The sequence below is a fragment of the Pan troglodytes genome, chromosome 8 (genome assembly GCF_028858775.2).
Source record: "Pan troglodytes isolate AG18354 chromosome 8, NHGRI_mPanTro3-v2.0_pri, whole genome shotgun sequence".
Classification (NCBI taxonomy): Eukaryota; Metazoa; Chordata; class Mammalia; order Primates; family Hominidae; genus Pan; species Pan troglodytes.
The window spans coordinates 89,636,127-89,657,168 of NC_072406.2; the positions used below are offsets into that span (position 1 = coordinate 89,636,127).

General features: G+C 45.6%; 1 protein-coding gene and 1 long non-coding RNA gene across 47 annotated transcripts in view; one reads left to right on the top strand and one right to left on the bottom strand.

Moving 5' to 3' along the window:
- KCNMA1 (potassium calcium-activated channel subfamily M alpha 1) overlaps window positions 1-21,042 on the bottom strand; it is a 764,605-nt gene that overhangs the window by 547,566 nt on the left and 195,997 nt on the right. The gene's annotated exons all lie outside the window — the stretch shown is intronic.
- LOC107966757 (uncharacterized) lies at window positions 2,184-9,536 on the top strand. Of its 3 annotated transcripts, none has more exons than XR_010146935.1 (6): window positions 2,184-2,255; window positions 3,053-3,230; window positions 4,052-4,186; window positions 4,925-5,441; window positions 6,793-6,839; window positions 9,339-9,536. It is a non-coding gene; the product is annotated as an uncharacterized LOC107966757 (long non-coding RNA). The 3 variants fall into 3 exon arrangements; XR_001706679.4 differs by having other exon boundaries at window positions 5,077-5,441; XR_010146934.1 differs by lacking the exon at window positions 4,925-5,441.

Sequence of the window (21,042 nt, forward strand, 5' to 3'; positions counted from 1 at the left end):
TCCCCTGGTTGACTCCTAAGCTTCATAATCATTTACATTGTATCATGCAATGGTACAATTCCCACTTAGTTCTGTCCCTCATTCTCCACACTGAAGCCAGAGAGATACCACAAGGTTTCTATCAGTCACATCATGCCTGTGCTTAAACTCTTCTCAGGGATTCCCCCTTGCTCTTAGGCAAAAGTTAAGGCCCTCAGCATGGCCGTCGAAGATGCTCTGGCACATCTGGCCTTTGCCAGGCATCTGGCCACATACTGAAATACTCTTGGCCTCACCTCCCTTAATCCACAGCAATACTGGACATTCTTGCATTCCTTCAATGAGCAGTCCTCTTTTCTAATTCAGGGATCTGCATGTCCTAGGTTTCCTTTTCCTGTAACAACCTTCTTCACACAGTCATATTCCAGATGTCCTACTCATATTTAAGATCTCTCCTCAGAAAGCCTTTCCTAACTCACCCTCCACCTCCACTCCACCACCACCATTGCTATCAGTCAATAAAACCTTCCAATCATGTGGTCTTTGCACTGCTCCTTCATAACACTCAAGGCATTTGCAAGTACTTGTTCAGGGCCTCTTTGCTTCACTAGACTAGAGGTGGGCAAATTGTTTCTGTAAAGGGCCAGATAGGAAATATTTTAGGCTTTAGCATATGGTCTCTGTTGCAACTATTCAGCTCTGTTGCTGGGGGGCAAAAGTGGCCTTAGACAATATATAAACAAATGAGTGTGGTTGTATTCCAGCGGAATTTTATTTAGAGACATTGAAATCAGAATTTCATACCATTTCATGTTTCATGAAATATTCTTCATTTAAAATTTTTGTTCAACTATTTAAAAATGTGAAAACCATTCTTAGCTAATGGGCCATACAAAAACAGATGGCAGGCCAGACTTGGCCCACAGCCTGTGGTATGCCAGCTCCTGCACTAGACTATCAGTTTCCTAGAGACGGAAGCCACGTCTTGTTCACAGATGTATCTCTCCAGCACAGCGTCTTGTTCTCACAAGGCGGTTCATAAAAATTCACTGAATGCCTTGATATGTGGACTACAGCCATGTTTCCCAGTGAAAATTCACGGAACACCAGTCTGATGGGAAACTCCATACAAAAGGGACACTTCTCTTTGCAGTGAAATCTGGAAATGCCATCATTCCTCTTCTAACAAATGTTCAATGCTCACTGCATACAGCATAGCAAAAGCTCAGAGCTAGGCTTCAGTCAAGGAACCTGTTCAACATAGACCAATACAATGCTGCCCACACTCATTTTGACCAAAGAACTTTCTTCTTTAACCCAAAACATCTGCCAGTGTCCAAGGGCAGCCCCACTGAAAAGTGATGCAGTGAGGAGAGACGGCAGAACTTAGAGGAATGGATCTCAAACTTTAGTGTGCATCAGAGTCACCAGGAAGGCTTATTAAAATAAGAAACTACCCCAGCCCAGAGTTTCCAATTCAGTAGGCTTAGGTTGGAGCGTAAGAATTTACATGCCTTACATGTTTCTCAGCTGACGCTAATGCTGATGGCTAGGGGAACCCCGTTTTGAGAAACACTGATCTGCAGAATAAATGATTTCAAGGCTTCGGTCCTCTAGCTGGAGTTTGCTTCTCCATCCAAGGATCTTATTCCCAGGTGAACTCCAACTTGTCCACTTTCTCACGCTGGCAGTAGCAGCCCTGACCCATCTTTCTAGCCTTAGGCACCTGTAATGGGTTGCGATGTTTTTTTCCAAAAGATTTGTTTCAATAGTAATCCCCAGTTCCTGTGAAGGTAAGCCTTATTTGGAAAGAAGGTCTTTGCAGATGTAATCAAGTTAAAATGAGGTCATACTGGAGTAGGGTGAGCTCCTAATCCAATATGACTGGTGTCCCTAGGAGAGGAGGAAAGAGACACACATAGGGAGAACGCCCCATGACCAAAGAAGCAGAGACTGGAGTGGTGGCTGCAAGTCAAAGACTGCCAGCCACCAGCAGAAACACGGAAGATGCAAGGAAGGAGAAACCCTACAGGCTTCAGAGGGAGGCTGGCCCTGCTGACATCTTGATTTAAGCCTTCCAGCCTTCTGAACTGTGAGACAATAAATTAACATTGTTTTAAGTCAACCCCGTTGTTATGGCATCACTAAGAAACATTCTAGTCCAAGGACAGATAAAGCTCTGGCCAAGGCCTTATTCTTGGTAGGTGTCCACATGAACTCTGAAGGAGGAAGCCATGATGTCAGCTATCTGATCCCTTTGTCATCACTGCTAGACAGTGGGTGTCTGTGCTGGGGTCTGTTTTTGGAAATTAGATTATCTAATTAATGTGATGTTTTGTTGGATCCATGCCTTAGGGCTGGATTTGGCAAAAAGCATGCGATTATTTTTTACTCTTAAAAAAATGTCAATAAATAAGATAAGGAGACTTGGCTTTGCCCTATCTTGGGCTCCCCATGTCCTGTTTCTCACTGAGAGACCCTGGCAAGGAGTTTCTCAGTGACAAAGAAATGGTTTCTTCTCCTCTAGTTCTGAGCTATAAACACCTTCTCTAATCGACATAGAAACGGCTAAGCAGTAGATATTTTCAGTCAGAGCACCCCAGTTTTAGTCATAAATTATATGCCTCTCCTTTTGGAAATATAAGGGGTATAATTTTTATTCTTGGGCAGACATAGTCCTGTGCCCAATACCTTAGGAAAGAGCCAAAAAGAGAATGTGGACACAGCTTGTCATGGTGGATGGAGAGGAAGGAGAAACCAGGGGTGGGGACTCTGTATTCTGAAGCTCTGAGGCCACAGGATGAAAAATCAGAGCCAAGTGAATGCCTTCTCTGCCTCTCCAATCCATGCCAACCCAGGGCTGGCTGCTCACATGGGGCCTGCACAAACTTGAAAATCTCCAGATGTTTTATAGGGGGGACAAAGCCACGCTTTCTGCTGCAACAGATTGTGAGACTTTTAGGATGCTCACCCCAAGGCCCTTGAAAAATGAGAGAGGGGTCTGATTCTTTGAGATGGGTAAGGCAGAGGCACCCCGTGGAAGTCAATCATTCCTTCTCTCTTCCCTCCCAAGGCCAGCATGTAATTTCAAATGTCCAGTCCATCCATGAACAATATGTTAGCCTTTGGCCAGGCGGTGAGCTTCCAAAATGCAAACATCTCAGCCTCTGTCTGCAGAGGTGAGAATTCAGCTCGGCAGAGGAATGGGACACTGTCAAGGAAGACAAGCTTTTGGAGTCAGACAATGCCAGGTTTGCATATTGGCCTTGTTTTGTTGGTTTGTTTTGCTTTGTATTAAAATCTAATTTATTCTGCAAACTACAGCAGGTTAGTTAATCCTTTGAAACCTCAGGTTTCTGAGCTATAATACAGGAATAATTATAAGTGCTTTGCAGCAGATTTGTGAGGATTCTGAGAGTTGTTGGATGTGTCTAGCACATTCCTTCTAACTTATAAAGCATTATATGCCAAGTATGAATCTAAGTAATGCACATGCCCTAATCTTTTCCATCCTTACAACTATTTATAGCATTGCCCCCATATGGCAAATGAAGGCTCAGAGAGGTCAAGGCACCTGCCCACAGTCACAAAGTCAGTAAGCAGCTGATTCTGGAGCTGGTGCTCTCACCACAGGGACTGCTATATACCCATAGTGGAAGCCTGGGGCTAGGAATGAAGATCTGTGTTCATTCATTCATTCATTCATTCATTCGACAATTCACCTGGGCATCTCTGAGAGAGGATTACTCACAACAGGTTCTCAGACAAAAAAAAAATACAATCTCTCCTTCCAGGAGTTGAAGATCTCTCAGGGGAAATAGACAAGTACCCAAAACTAAATCAAGGTAGAATATGACACCAGGGAGGAAGAGAGTATGGCAGAGGACCTGTTAAATGGCAGGAACAGACTGATTTAATGAAGGTGGTGGTATTTCTGCTGAGCCTCAAAGGATAGGCATGATTTTGACAGATGCACTCAGCCTGGTTCAGTCCAAATTAGGGCCCCCTTGTTCTTTCTCATCACAACCCATTCATTTCCTTTGTTGGACTCACTGTGATTTTAATTTCACAGCTATTTGCTGATCTATTTGTTCAATGCTGGTCTCCCACACTAGACCATGAGCAGGAAGGAGAGGCAGCATGCAACTGTGCTCGTTGTCTACACAGGGCCTAGCACTGGGCCTGGGCCAGGGCAGGCACCTGGGAGGTATGTGCTGAATAAATGAATGGATGGATGGGTGGATGGATGGGTGGATGGATGAGTGGATGGATGGATGGATGGATGGATGGATGGATGGATGGATGGATGAGTGGATGGATGGATGGATGGATGGATGGATGGATGGATGGATGGATGAGGATATAAGTATTGGCAGGCTGGTGGCAGCTTGCAGAAGGAGAGCACATTATCTATAAACACATTGCCCCGATTTATTTAACATTGTAGTCACTCCAAATCTTGGTTACCCTCACCTGAATTTTCTCTTTTGGGGGAAGTTTTACACAACCACCCCAGTTTCCCTAAATGCCCCCTCCCTGGATTCCTGCAGCACTCGAATTTAGGCTTCTGAGCACTGGTATCTCCCCAAATAGATGAGACTCCCCATGTGGGCAGCAGCCCTGCCTTCTCCTTCATGTTTGTCCACAGTGCTTGGGTGAGATCTGTACATGTAGCCCACACTCGGTTGAAACCTGCCCATGGCATGCAGCTGAGGGGCCCTGCCTTCTCCTTGTCCTCATTTATTGCCATCAGTCAACCACCAATCATCCCACATCGACCCCAGAGGCATTGGTCCTGGGGTCTCCCTGGTGTGGCAATGTGGGCTGCCTTCCCAGCCTTGTCCAGGTGGCAGGACTTCTGCTGCTGAGAACAGGGCTGTGATACTCAGCTCCCCAAGGCTGAACTGGATGACTAAGAGTCCTAATGATTCTGGTATTTTTTCAGGACCTGTCTCCAAAGGCAGGAGGACATTTAAAAATGCATGGGTCTCTGCTAGGTGACACATCCTGCTTAGGAGTCTGCTGGCCTCCAGTCTGGGACAACAGAGCACTTCAAATAGGCACCTGTGTTCATCGCGGTGCTTTCTGTCCACACAGGGCCTTGGTTTCTGAGGCTGAGAGAGGATAAGCTAAGCAAGGGGCAGAACAGGACACCGACCATCTCCAGACCCCAGTACAACACAGATGGCAGGCCAAAGAGGGACTGTGTCGTCTGATTCAAGAGTACAGACTACACAGCCAGAATAATCGGGGCCTGGCTTGGACTCTCTTTAAATATTCATTCCTCATCTGTAAAATGAGCATATGAGTCCCACTTCACCGGACTGTAGGACATACGTGAAGGACTCTGCAGTGTCTGGAACATATTTATGGCCCCTGAAATAAATAGTTATTGATGACAGAGATGAAAAGAAGAAGATCCAATGGAGTAATCTTCAAGGCCTGCTTCAAGTCTTGCCTTGGTAAAGCTTTCTATTGGGCACTCAAATAAAGCTTATATGACTTTTTTTTTATATATATAACAGACATGTATATATGATGACTGTCTACTGGGTATGGTTCTGAGCACTCCCTAAATAGTAACTCATTGAATCCTCACAACAAGTTTATGTAGTATGTACTATTATTATGCCCATTTTACGGATGAGGAAAATAGGCATGAGGGGTTAGGTGAACGACTCGAGGTCACACAGTTATAAGAGGTTGAGCTGGGATATAAATCCAGACAGTCTGCGCTAGAGTTCATGTTAGTTAAAGATGGATACAGTGTGCTGCTGTTATTATTCTTGTAGATGTTCACTATTATAGTCTCTTGTCTTGCGGAGCAGAGCTAGTCTCTCTCCCACTTTCTTGACAAATGGTAGGGGCCTCCCCTATAACATCTCTGAAGCCCCTGCAGCACTTCATAGAGCCAGTCAGAGTGAGTTTGCTGACCCACTTGCCAGGACTTGCTGTGCCCTCTGCCTTCTTCAAGGCATCCCCAGCAGAGCCTTAAAGGGCAAAGCCTGCACACCTCCCTCTGCAGCACTGCTGCATGCCCCACCTCCCTCCAGGGCCACGCTTTCCAACTTGTGACCTGGACCCAAAGTAAGAAATACATTTTACATCGTGACCCACACATACCTACTATACAAGTAATTGCAACACAGGATTCATGAAACAATACCTACACTGTTACATGGAATGTACTTTGATATCCTGTATTTTTTTAACATTGATTACAACTCACTAAATTGATTTCATAATCCACTTAGAAAATTCCTCTTAGGGGAGTTCAGCTCCAACATCTAGCACATGCAATTTCTGAGTGCAGTGCACAGCAATTCTTCCCAAAGCCAGCCCTTCCTGGTGCACATCAGCATCATGGTGCTGTCCCAGCCCAGATGGTCACTTATATATTCCCCAGAGCCCTGAGCCTGGCTGGAGCACCCAGGCAGTGGAAAGTCAATACAGGCTGGGAATCAAGGACCCATTCAAAACAATGCTCACAGCAGACACAGAGTGAAGAGGCTTGCTTTAGAGTATGATAGAACTGAGCTCAAATCTCACCTCTGCTAGTTACTAACTCAGATGTTGTTGGACGGGTTCTTAACCTCTGTGAGCCTCAGTGCCCTCCCCTGGAAGGGGGCACTATCAATATGCACCACAGAGGGTGTTAGCTGAGATGTGGAGATGACTTGGCACAGCACCCAGATACAGGATACTGAATCAGTGCCAGTCAGTGGTGGTGGGAGGTCTTTGCTGGGCCCTCTAAGTCTAACCCAACACCTCACAAGGGCCTTCCCTCCCCTCTCTTTTTGTCTCTATATTTAGAGATTCTACAATCTTCAGAAGAAATAGCAGTACTTCCTAGCACACAGGTAACACTCAACAAATGTCTGAACCAATTAAGCAAGGGCCCAGGCTTTTGCCCAATAAGTCATCCAATCCTGAGCATCCATTTATTTATTTATTTATTTATTTATTTATTTATTTATTTATTGAGACGGAGTCTCGCTCTGTCACCCAGGTTGGAGTGCAGTGGCATGATCTCGGCTCACTGCTGCAACCTCCACCTCCCACGTTCAAGCAATTCTCCTGCCTCGGCTTCCCGAGTAGCTGGGACTACAGGTGCATGCCACCACGCCTGGCTAATTTTTGTATTTTTAGTAGAGACAGGGTTTCACCATGTTGGCCAGGATGGTCTTGATCTCCTGACCTTGTAATCCACCTGCCTTGGCCTCCCAAAGTGCTGGGATTACAGGTGTGAGCCACCATGCCCAGCTCTAAGCATCCTTTTGAAGGAAGATGTGTTTTATAATCCCTTCTAAATTCAGTGGCCAATAAAGTCTGCTCCATGAATTACACTCATTCAATCACAGCTGATATCTCTAGATCAAGGATAATGCCCCTCTCTACAGGTGGGAAGACAAAACCAGGAGGTCCCAATGTGGCTTCTCCAAGGTTCCCCCAAAGTTACTGTCAGTGCAGAGCTGGGGTGACAGAGCCCCTGCTCATCACTGCCTATGTTGCCTTCCAAGAGAGAAGCAAGTTGCTCAATAAATAGCTCATCACCCTAAAAATAATGAGGTCTCTGATGAGACTTAGTCCCTAATGAAACTAAGCACAGGACTGAGGGGGTGAAGAGCAAGCAGAAAATGGATTTCCACCATGGGCTAGACTGTTCACGTGGCCCAGTGGTGGAGAGAATCCTTAGGGAAAGCCTAACTCCGAAGCCCAGAGAAGGAAGGAAAACTAATAAGGAGGGTGTTTTGCAGGCTGATTTTTCTGAAGTTATCCATAGGAAAATCCATTTATGTGAGAGGCTAATTAGTCATGACAGTGCTTTGCTCCAGACATAATTGCATTGGTCCCATGCAGTCTCTGTGGGTCAGCCTGTAATGGAATTTCCATTACCTATTGTGTTTTGGTTACTGGAGAAAAATGTGTGATTGGGGAAGAAAGAGGGATGAAGAGAAAACATGAAAGGCTGGAATACCTTGAATATCCATAAAAACCATCTGTGATTTTAAAAACTTCATAAAGATGATGGATCTCTAAGAGCCAGATAGTCTTCTTGGAATCTGAGCTCTGTCTGCGGGAACTGCTCCTGGCAGGCAGTGGGTTTTGAAATCCAAGTTTGTCAGACCACAGAGCAAAGCGAGCCGCCCCAGCTTGGCCACTAGGGGTGGAAACAAGACCCAGGAAAGGGAGACTAAATGTTCTTCTCAACTAGCCACCAGCTCTCGGGCTGCCAGGAATGCTGGGCTGTGGTAAATGAATATATAGATATATAGATATATGGGTCTGGTGCCAGAAATGTGCAGGTCTGCAGGGATGAGTACGAAAGGCCTCACCTCTCCTGCCTTCTAGAGAATAATATACAGTTCAAGAGCCAAAGATGCCTGAGGGTGAACTGGTATGCCAAGTTGGGAAGGGTCACCAAACCACCTAATCCCCCAAGTGTTAGAGCCAGGAACAGAAGGGGGTTTTAAGTTCAGGGTTTCTCAACCTCAGTACAATTGTCATTTTGGCTAGATGGATAAACTTTTTGTTGTGGGAGGCTGTCCTGTATATTGCAGGAGGTTTGGCAGCATCCCTGGCATCTATCCAGTAGCTATTCTCCTCCATTCCACCCCCATCCCTAATTGTGACAACTAAAATGTCTCCCAACATGGCCAAACGTCCCCTCGAGGGCAAAATCGCCACCATTTGAACATCGCTGGTCTACCCTTACAATTCCCAAAGTAGAATTCCAAGGAATATTAATTTCATAAGCTTCTCCCCAACACAAGTATTCCATGGTCAACTAAGTTTGAGAATCACTGCATATTGTACCCTCTTTTGGAAATTCCCCATAGTAGTCTATTAAAGGCCCTAAAAAGTTCTGCAATAAGAAGAACACTATTTAATTGTTTTGTTTGACCTAACATCTTGCAAGCTTTCTCAAACAAAACCCCTTTATTCCTATATTTGCATCTTTCAGAGTTCATGTTCCAAAGAATATTGTGATTTATATATATGTTAATATGTATCTATCATATATGTATATATATGATATATCAGTCAACCCAACCTTTCCATTGAACAAGAGGAACTGAAGCAATAAGCAAGTCAGGGTTCAAAATCCTACTAAGAGATGAGTGTCAGAGCCATGCATAGAAGCTGAAGTCCTGATTCCCAGTCTACTTCCTTCTCTTACACAAATGATTTAGATTAATCCTCAAGAAGATACAAGATACAAGAAACCTTCCTCTCACAGCCATGTCACAATTTGGTTTGTGAAAGGAAAGTAAAATCTTGGGACCCTCAACTCACTATGCCAAAAGAAAGAGTGAACTTTGTCATGCAAAGGCTGCTTTCTCTTTGTTCCTAAACAGATTGCTGCAAGAGAGAAGGTCACCTATCTCCCCAGGTAGCCTCTCTCACCCTGACAATGTATCTTCACAGGTAAGGGACAAAGACAAGACTAGAAATCATCCCTCTGCCCACCTCAAGACAAATGCAGATCTGACTTCTTCTTCCTCTACTCTATGTTTACCTTATCTTATGTAAAATACAAGATTTACTAAGCAGGAGCCGAATGCACTATTGAGTGTCCCTCTTTTTGCTCCTTCCCACTCTCCTGCCTTTAAATACTGAAGTTCTCAAAACCCTCTTTGGAAAAAGCACAGGCCACAGAGTCTACTGTAGCCTTTATCTCTTTTTCCTGGGCTCATCCTCAACCTTGGCAAAATGAACCTCTAAATTGATTGAGAACTCTTTCAGACATGTTTTGGTTTATAGGCTCCACCACCACCATCCAGAATACTCACCTAGGAACAACGCCTAGTGAAACATCAGCATTTCTGTTCCCCAGGAGAACAGACAAAGCAGGCACTTTTTGCAGACATAGTTGAGAAGGACCTCACAGTGGTCATAACAAGGGAGGGTGCAAGGAGGCGCCATCCACTTACATCATGTCCATGCACCTGCTAATCTACTATAAGTACAACTTCCATGAGAATCACTAAAGCTGATTCGTCTTTGTATCAATGCAATACATCTTTGTATTGTGGCGAGCACAGAGTGGGCCTCCATTAAGTTAGGTGGAAGGAATAAACTGTTAGGCAACACATGCTAAGGACTTGTCCATCAACATGCCTTGATTATAATTCACAGATCGTCACCAACACAATAAAGCCTCCCCAATCCTCTCTGTCCTCTTCATGATTTTCTTGGGTCATATTCTACCCTGGCCTCTCCAGGCTGCAGGGAACTACTCCTTTTAGGATGGCAGCTCCCCGCTTCCCTGACACATCTACTGTCATCTCTTCACTTGCGCCAGTTCAGAAAGATAAAAGATCAATTTCCAGCTCAGATCAGCCAGCCCAATGTCCCTCCTGAAGATAGTACATCAAGGGACCAGTTTCCTATCATTCTAGGTAGAAAACATGCAGTGACTGGTCATTCAGTCTCTTGATGGTCTCTCTTGCCAAAAGCAGGCACTGGAGAGGCCATAGATTGGCTCCCATTCTCAGATTGCAAACAATAGAACTAATATTGACAGAGAAACTGGATGGTAAGACATTCTACAATTTTGCATGGGGATTGAAATGTAATCATACCTTGAGGCCTCTGGTATTCCAGGAATCCTCTTTCAGCCCTGGGAACAGAACAGTGTCATAGGGATTTCTCTAATCCTTTTATGACATTCTAAGCAGAGTGTATGGATGCAGGAACAGCCAAGAGTCTCAGCCAGAGGGCAGACCTGGGGCCCCCTCTTGGTTTACCTTGGCTCCAGCCAGTCCAAAGAATACACAGGCAGCTTGCAGACCACTGATTTGAGACTAAGGGCTCAGCCCTAGGGCAGCTGCAACACAAATGCAGCAGCAACTGCTAGATATTTGCAGCATGCCCCTGAAGTCTGGTCTGTTTTAAAAAAAAAAAAAAAAAAAAAAAAAAAAGGCCGGGAGCGGTGGCTCACGCCTGTAATCCCAAAACTTTGGGAAGCCGATGCGGATGGATCACGAGGTTAGGAGACTGAGACTATCCTGGCCAACATGGTGAAACCCCATCTCTAAAATACAAAAAATTAGCCGGGTGTGGTGGTGCACACCTGTAGTCCCAGCTACTCGGGAGGTTGAGGCACGGGAATCACTTGGACCCAGGAGGCAGAGGTTGCAGTGAGCCAAGATAGTGCCACTGCACTCCAGCCTGGTGACAGAGCAAGACTCTATCTCAGAAAAAAAAAAAAGCCTCACAGCAAAGGGTGTGGAGGTTGGGATGCTCAGCTTCGGGGCAGGAGAAGCATACAGCAAGCCTCTCACACCTGCAGGACTCCAGGCTCCCAGAGCCACAGATTCACTCTACCTCTCTCCTTTCCTTTCCCCTTCTGAGCACCTTCGGGTTACTGGGATAAAGTAGTGCTTAATGAGAGGCCAAAGGGACTTTGCCTCCTTGAGGCTTTTGATTGCTTTGCACAAAACTCATAGAATCACCTTATGTTCCTTCACTTAATCAGTCACTTATGGGCACTATTCTAGGCACTGCGTGAGGCTGGGAAGGCCCTGCTCACCTGTTACTCTTACTCTGTTATGCTCTTCATAAAATCCATCAAAAACAAGCAGTCATCCTGCTTCTCTTATTTCCCCATTTCACAACTGTGGAACCCAAGTACAGCCATCCAGTGTCAGACTCATGAACTTCAGAAGCAGAAGCCTGAAGATGAGCTTTGGAGTCACTGTCACAGCAACAAGCCAACTGGCATGCAGAAATGAAGAGACTCACTCAAATGAGGGACCTAAATCCCTTCTATGGTCAATGAGAAACAGAGGCCCATGAAAGGGAAAGGCCAGATACACCCTCACACAAGGAAGTGGTGGCAGAGCCAGGCCCAGACAGCAGAGATCTCAAAGGTCCCCATTTTCAATGTTGTGTTTCTTCCATACTGTCATTTCAAAAGAGCCATTTAAGCCTGGGACACTCTGGTCCCACTCAAAAAAAACAACAACAAATCATTAAACTTTCAACTTTTAAAAAACTACCAAACAGGTTGCAAAACACTTTCTTATCCTACACCTGGGCGAGAGAGACTTACAGAGGGGGAAGGGGCAGGGAGGGAAGAAGGAGAGGGTCATGAATGGTGAGGGGGAAGGGACTGAGTGAGGGTGGGAGTGTTCATGATTGGGATGGAGTAGAGATTAGGGAGCCTTGAACCTCTCTGAAGGTGAGAAAAGATCACGGATATCTGTTCATGAATTTAAAAAGACTCCGCAACTTCATATTCAGAGAGGAGCAGGACTCAGGAATCAGGCAATGGTCATGAGGTAAGTTTTAATTTTTCAAAACAAAGGTGATTTCATTTTTAAAAATTTTTTGTTTATTTGTCAAGAGAAACTATTTATTTTTATTTTTATTTTGAGACAGAGTCTCACTCTGTTACCCAGGCTGGAGTGCAATGCTATGATCTCCGCTCACTGCAACATCCACCTCCCGGGTTCAAGCAATTCTCACACCTCAGCCTCCTGAGTAGCTGGGACTACAGGTGCAAACCACCACATCTGGCTAATTTTTGTATTTTTAGTAGAGACAGGGTTTCACCATGTTGGTCAGGCTGGTCTTGAACTTCTGGCCTCAAGTGATCTGCCCACCTTGGCCTCCCAAAATTCTGGGATTACAGGCATGAGCCACTGTGCCCAGCCTTAAGAAAAACTATTTGTTAAGCCACATATTCATGTTTTATAGTTCAAGAACACAGGTCAGTAACAAATCTCTAGGTAATTCTTCCCAAAGGAATACTTTATATTCCAAAATCACTTTGCACTCTGAAAGATACCTCATCTCCTCAAAATCTTTCATAGAATCATAATTTCTGTAGAATCCGTGTATGCCTTCTTTTTTAGTTCAGCCACAGCAAAGTTACAGAGGGTTGCAACCCCCAGGGAAATAACAAATGCGCCAACAATATGAAATCACAGATGCTCAGCCAGAAGGCCATGTATCTGAGGTTTTGTCAAAGCACCGGAAGCCACAGTAGTTATTATGCTCAAAAGGTATGTCAGCCTCAACACCAGCATCCTTCCTGGCTGATCGATTTCATTTTTTGACAGATGAGTTTGACACCACCAATCCAATCAGTGGCACCAAGGGACTGTATCATAATATCCTAATGGTCCCGAGGCTGATTCCCAGGCCACAAGGGTAACTGCAATTCCAACAAGCCACAGCCAAATACAGAATGCCTCCCGTTTAGGAAGCTCAGTTAAACTTTTTATGTCACCAACACGCCCCAACCTCAGAGTTGTCCCTTCCTCACTCAACACACGGGACATTTATCTTCAACGTCACCACCTAGCTTCAAGCTTCCTTCGGCTTCCCCAACCACGGTCCCCACTAACTACAAGCTCAGGCCAGCGCTACAGCCTGCTGACCACTGGCAAGGGGCCTTGGCACATCTAGACATCTGCAGCCAGGCCTGCCTCTCACCTTCTAGGCTATTTTCTCTGTAGAAGAACAAACTGCTTGAAAATCAGACTGCACCAGAACAGGCATTCTTCCTGCTGCTGTGGAGGTGTGTCTCGTTCCTGTGGAAAGGAGGTATCTTGTTCTGGACAGTGTGGGCTGGAGCTGCTGGCGGTCAGAACAGGGAAGATCGTGTTCAGGAAGAACACCATCCCTGAGAGAACCAGTCTCCCAACACACATCTCAAGGCCAGCCTGCACCAGCTCAACCCTCTCCTAAGCGAGAGGCTCCCCTATTAGCGTGATGCATGTCTTGGACCATTATGGATTGACATACATTCTTTTGTATGAAGATATCCAATGCTGCACATGGCATCTCTCACTACAGGACCCCCGAACCCAGAACACAGCTGCTGAGGAACAGGTGCTCCATCAATACGGGTGAAATAGATGAATACGTCCAAGTGCCGGTGTCGACCACTGGAAATACAAGGACGATAAAGACACCACCCCTGCCTCCAAGGAGTTTTTTGGCTAGTGGGAGATTCCCCCTTATTATTTGTCACTGGTGGGGTCAGAAATGGAGTCAAGGTCAGCGGGTTTTGGACTAATCTAGAAGAAGGACTGGATCAGTGCTTCTTAAATGTGTTATTCACATACTCCCATCACAACTTCTGCCCTAGCTGCATGACTCCTATGCTATTCACTAAACATTTTTCTTTCAATGGAGTCAAATTTTTTAACTAAAGATATCTTTTTTGGGGAGAGAGTCTCACTCTGCCTCCTAGGATGGAGGGCAGTGGTGTGATCATAACTCACTGCAGGCTCAACCTCCCACTTCAGCCTCCTGAAAAGCTGGGACTACAGGCATGTGCTGCCACACCTGGCTATTTTTTTTTTTAATTTTTTGTAGAGATGGTGTCTCCCTCTGTTGCCTAGGCTGGCCTCAAACTCCTAGGCTCAAGCGATCTTCCGGCCTCAGCCTCACAAAGTGCTGAGATTACAGCAATGAGCCACTGCACCCAGCTTAAATAAATATATCTTAAGGATACTCCGTAACATTACCACATGTGAAAAACTGGTATCACCAGTGAAGAAATAGAAGATAACCTTCAAAATAAACAAAATAGAAGAAAACTTTCAAAATAAATGCAAAACAAAACCAGGGTATGAAATTCTAGGTAGATGCCTCCGTTTGCATGCAGTCTCAATGGGGGCTGTTCTGTGCCTTTGTTCAAAAGGGAGACAGGCAAGGGTTAAGAGATGTTCAAACAGTAAACCAAGACTTTCTCCCTGAGATAACTAGAAAGACTGGAAGAAAACTGGAAATGAACTAAATCCCTCCTTGGTGACTCAGGGTCCTGTCCACATATCACTAGAAGGTATCTGCTACACCACCTGTGGTGTGGGGAAACCATAAAGCTGAAATGAGCTTTAACATTTCTTTCAACATCCAGGTCCTATAACACCATAAGCAGATTATTTAATGTCAAAGAAATCAAGCGCATGGAAGAAAGACAGCACCTAAACAACACAGGTCTGTTGACTGAATTAGATTTCCAAAGTTTCTGGCCCTCCCAGATTCATTATATCCTATGGTCTTCGGGTTACAAATGAGGACAGAAAAGCAGAGAGAGAGGAGGGAATGTACCCAACCCATCCACCTGGCAGTGACAGAGCTCAGAGGTCTTCATTTTGGATGAACCATGGGACCCAGATGCCTATGAAAGGGGAGGACTTGTAATCTTTTATTCCCGATCTTAGACTACCTGTGTGTGCAATATGTGTTTCCACCACTTCGTGAAGTTCAGCCAAATGGTCCTTAAGAAATGAAGGCAATGACTTGGTGGAGGCCCTGCACGTAGAGAACATCAGAAAAGGCTGAATTGGATCCCCAGATGTTCCTAAGACCTGCTGGGGGAAGCTTGCACAAGTCTGGTCCAAAATCCATTTGTAAGGAAATTGGTGAAAATCACAGCAAAGCTGGCCTTCACAGGCCACATACCCAGGCCCTGCTCTCAAGCAACATCAGGCTTGGATAGATTTTTCCAGAACCCCAGATAGAGCTGGGCTAACTTAACAGGTTGAATTCAAGGCGTACCAAACTTTAAAACTGGAATTGGAGTTGACTATTTACATTACAAGAAGATTCTTCACTCTCCAAAAGCAACCCTTTGTCGTCTGAGCACCCCTAAAGACTTAAGTGTTTGTTAACAGATTACTAACCATTTGGCAGGAGTGCAAGCACTAAAGAAAACTTGCAGAGAAAGGAAGGGGAGGGAACTGGAATCTCTGCACCATCGGTTCGCCAAGCTTTGTGCTACATGCTTCACTTACAGTATCTCATTTAACTAATCCTCCCAGCAGGGTTAAGAATCTCCATTATACAGAAAAGGAAACAGCACAGAGAAGTGAAGTAACTTGGCCAAGGTCACACAGGTACTACAGCACTAGAAGCAGGGGCTGTTTCCAGCAGCACATGACATGGAACTTCCTAAGGAAGTGCCATTTGCATTTTGTTATCACCATCTACTAAAACATACCCCTCTGGCACACAGTGCAATAACTATTTATTGACATGAATATACATAAATGCTAAGAATGCCAAACACAGTAAAGATGACCATATGGAGCTTAAAATTTATTACAGGTCAGAGGTATCAAAAGAAAATTATCTGAATATGCCAGGCTAGCAAGGGAGGGGATTCTTGGTGCCTAAAGTCCTACTATTCCAGTCTTCTTTCTTTACACACACACACACACACACACACACACACACACACAATCCTTCAGCCAAAATGTTCCACTTTAGTGGAGGGAAAAGAGAGCCTGGAGCCATAAGTCTAGCTTATTCCCTCCACTTTAGTGGAGGGAAAAGAGAGCCTGGAGGGAAAAGAGAGCCTGGTGTTCCCCACTCTGCCTCCCAGGATCTGGAATTTATCTTGACCACCAGACAGAGCACAGAACTCCATTACCTAGGGTGGGCCAGGGCTGCCATGGAGCAGCATTGTGTGGCTGTACCCTCCAGAAACTCTGGATGTAAGATGGAAGGATTGTAGTACCTGGTGGGCAATAGGTGGGAAAGGATGGAGGGTAAAGAAAAGCACAAGACAGGGAGAAAAAGGAAGGGGAGAGTGGGAGGATGGGAGGCAGGAAGTTCGGTTAAAATATACTGTCAGTGGCACCGGATAAAAATAATAGCCTTTTCTGTGATTGAAAGCATTTCTAAAAATCAAAGATAGGAACAGCTGCTGTGCTATGGTGGTGGGATTATGACTGCTTTTGTAAATGTCTTTTAATGTTCTTATATAGTTTTACAGCAGGTAAAATTTTGGAGCAGAAAGATATAAAAACATTCATGGATAGAAAATTCAGAACAAGTCACCAAGGGGAACTTGGTTTGTGATAATTTTATAAAACAGTGTTACATACATTCCTAACCTATCCCCAGGCCCCCTGAGAGCCACAACCAAGACCCATTGGACCAAGCTTCTGAATTTCACAGAGCTTAATGGGGCTTCTGATGGCAGAGGCTAGTCACCCACAAAGAGAGGCCACAGCATACAGAGGCAGGAGGCCTGCACCGGGGCCAGGACCATGCTCTGTGGACAAAATAGATGATTTCAGGCAAATCCCTTACCTCGCTGACTCGGGTCATCTTCCTTAAAGTAAGAGGCTGCATGCGATCAGGAGTGACAAACTCAAATGCTTTAAAGAGTTAGGCTGGGATCACAGAACTGAATGGGCCACCAGAGCCTATGGTGGCCTGGAAATCACACACCCGGAGGCCAAGGGTGCAGCTGCTACCCAGACCTAGGTGAATGCTGGGCCCCATGCTGCCAGTGTAGAGAAGTTGGGAATCTATACTTTTTTAAATGTTTGGTTTAATTTTAATTTTTTTTGTTTTTAGAGATGGGATCCCACTGTGTTGCCTAGAGTGAAGTGGTACAATCATAGCTCACTACAGCTTTAGACTCCTGGGCTCAAAGTGATCCTCCCGCCTCAGCCTCCCAAGTTGCTAGGACTAGAAGCATGGGCCGCCACACCAGAAGAAAACTAGACTTTCATGTGGGCTCTAATTTTTCTGTTGGCATCCAGTTTCTAAAAAACGTAGTACCAAGCACAGTGCCTGAATCTGTAATTCCAACACTTTGGGAGGCCAAGGCGGGCAGATCACCTGAGGTCAGGAGTTCGAGACCAGCCTCAATTAGGAGAAACCCCGTCTCTCCTAAAAATACAAAATTAGCCGGGCGTGGCGGTGCATGCCTATAATCCCAGCTACTTGGGAAGCTGAGGCAGGAGAATTGCTTGAACCTGGGAGGCAGAGGCTGCAGTGAGCCGAGATTGTGTCATTGCACTCCAGCCTGGGCAACAAGAGCGAAACTCTGTCTCAAAAAAAAAAAAAAAAAAACAAAGAAGTACTTCAAATGTGTTATCTCACTACTCTGTGATATGTTGTAAGATTGGCACCATTTTTACAAATGAGGAAACTGAGGCTCAGAGACATTAAGTAATTTGCCCAAGGTAACACAGCTAAAAAGGGGCAGAGCCAGGATTGGCTACTACAAAGTCCTTATTCCTTCTCTCCACAACATTTTATTAAGAAAATTTCAAACAAGGCCGAGTGTAGTGGCCCAGGTGGCTCATGCCTGTAATCCCAGCACTTTGGGAGGCCAAGACGGGTGGATCACCTGAGGTCAGGAGTTCAAGACCAGCCTGACCAACATGGTGAAACCCCATCTCCACTAAAAATACAAAAATTAGCCGGGGTGATGGTGCATGCCTGTGGTCCCAGCTACTCGGGAGGCTGAAACAGGAGAATGACTTGAACCCGGGAGGCAGAGGCTGCAGTGAGCCCAGATCATGCCACTGCACTCCAGCCTGGGCGACAGAGCGAGACTCTGTCTCAAAAAAAGAAAGAAAAGAGAAGAGAAGAGAAGAGAAGAAAAGAGAAGAGAAGATTCCAAACATACAACAAGGTTGAAAGGATTTCACAGACAATACCTGTATCCCATCACCTAGATCATACCATAAACGTTAAATTTTACTGTATTGCTCTATCACAAATCTATCCAAAGATTGTCTCCTTTGGTTCCATTTGAAAAGCAACCTAGAAAGTACGTTAGAGGTGGAGCCCAGATGTTGCCATTTCTGAATTAGAAATAATTTGGCCTCTTCTGAAACCCACTCATCCCATTCCCTTTGTGGCTGGGGAGTATGGGGGTGGGAAGGGGGCAGGCAGGAAGGAGAGTGTTGATCCAGGAACATCTGCACACATCATCACAACACACATCCCAACCAGCTCTGATTTCTCCCCTGGCTCAAAGCAGGGAGAGATGGGTATTTGGGAAAAGCTCACCACCCCAAAATATCTCCCTAAACCCTGAAGGCTAAGTCAGCCCATGGGCTCTCTGAAAGTGGCCAGGGGACAGCAGGAGAGGCAGTACTCCGAAAAGGGCAGCGGTACCTATCTTCGGAGCCCTTTCACCTGCTCCAGTGGGATTTTATTCTCACTCTGTGGCCCTGATACCTCCTGTGTCTTTTAGCTGCATTCGTGGGATGGGAGGGTTGTCAGGGAGGTTTCCCACCTGGGGCCTCTTCGTACACCTCAAGGGGATACCATGCCCACAGAATGCAATGTGAATGGTCCTCCTGGAGTCCTGCAGAGTGGTGGCAATCTTCAAGTCCATCTGATTCATGCAAAAGTTGTTCGAGCATAAACAGCAGCTTTCTCCAGTGTCCCACGCACAGTAAAGACCCTGCAAGAGGGCTGCCTATGAAAGGTCTTGGGGCCAGGGCCGGGGCTGGGAGTGCTGGACTCTCAATTCTGACACCATAGCTTCTCCACCACTTCTTGCTATGTGACCTTAAGAAACCTTCCTATCCTCTCTGGGTCAGAGCTTTACAAGTGACGCCACACCAAAGGAAAAAAAACAAGCAAATTCTGGCTATCTCCTATGTTCAAGACAGTGGGCCAGACGCTGGGTGGAGGGGAAAGAGGCATACTAAGGAGCTCAGCAGATACCTCAGAGCCCTGGTCTAAGCGCTTTGCACGTTTTTAATACTGACATCAACTCTACAAGGTGGGTGTGACTTTTATCCACATTCTATAGGTGAGAAAACTCAGGAGGAGAGAAGTTAAAACTTTCCTAAGGCCACAGGGTTAAGTAAGAGGCAGAGCAAGGGTGAAACATGGGCAACAGTTTCAGAAGCCTGCACAGGTGACCACCACAAAACGCTGCTTGCTAGAGAAGCCCAAGACCCCCTCTCTGACCTCCAGGAAGACTCGGTCCAGGGGAGGGAGCAAGACAAAAGTGAAGATTTAAATGCTGATAAAATATTTAAATAATTCTTTGAGATAATAGTGGGAAAGATGCTGCCAGGGAGAACATGATTAATTGTCAAATGAAAGTGTTCAGACAAAATTGCTCTAACAGTCCAGAAAAGGGGAGGAAAAAAACCCCTCTACCGTGAGCTCATTCTGAGTTGGAGGAAGCCTGGGAGGTTAAATGTCACTGGCTTTTGCAGAGTGAGCAGGACTTGAACAGGAAAGAGTAGGGCAGAAAGCATTCCAGCAAGAATCAAAATTCTTTTTTTGTTTTTGTTTTTGAGACAGAGTCTCATTCTGTCGCCCAGGCTGGAGTGCAGTGGCACGATCTTGGCTCACTGCAAGCTCCACCCCTTGGGTTCACGCCATTCTCCTGCCTCAGCCCTCCGAGTGGCTGGGACTGCAGGCGCCAGCCACCATGCCTGGCTAATTTTTTCTGTTTTTTTTTTAGTAGAGACGGGGTTTCACCATGTTGGCCAGGGTGGTCTCGATCTCCTGACCTCGTGATCCACCCTCCTTGACCTCCCAAAGTGCTGGGATTACAGGAGTGAGCCACCATGCCCGGCCAAGAATCAAAATTCAAAGGGCCAGCTCTCATGTTTGGAAAGGTGAAGGGCCCTGAACAACTGAAGATGGCTCAGGGGTGCAGGAAGGGTGAGCTGAGGCTGGGTCTGAACTTTGCCTTATAAGTAATAGGGAGTCATAGAGGAATTTCAGTAGAGTAGAGGAGCATCATGACCCAAATGTCTGCTGATGACACACTGGATACACTAGGGGTGCAAGGGAGAAAATTAATAAATTCCCCAAAGTGTTGGCCAAGGAGTCCTTGGGTCTTGACAAAGGAAAGCAAGAAGTTAAGGTCATGATACTCCTCAGAGACTGACCAAAGAAGGAAGAAGGGGGATACTTCAGCTGGAAGTCTTCAGTTGGGTTCCATCCTAAGGACTTTAGAATTTGGCACTCTGCATCATCAGGGAAGCAAGTAAATATGATCCAAAGTCCCCCCACCCCCTCGCAGGGTTATATCCAGAGAACAGAATTTTTTAATGCTATTTTTAATCTTTCTGTTGACCAAAAACACACTGAGAAGAAATGAAGCATGAACATCAACAAGAGGCTCTACAAACTCTCTCCCCTCTCTTCCCTCCTGTTAACCACTCTGCGACCCTGCAGACTCACCATATGGTCCACCAGCTACATGGCCCCTTCTGATCCTGGAAGGGCTGATCTGCTTAATTATTTGGCAGCTATAAATAGAAGCATTGGACAATAGCCTGAGATCTTTTTTTTTTCTTCTTTTTTTGGTCTTGCAAA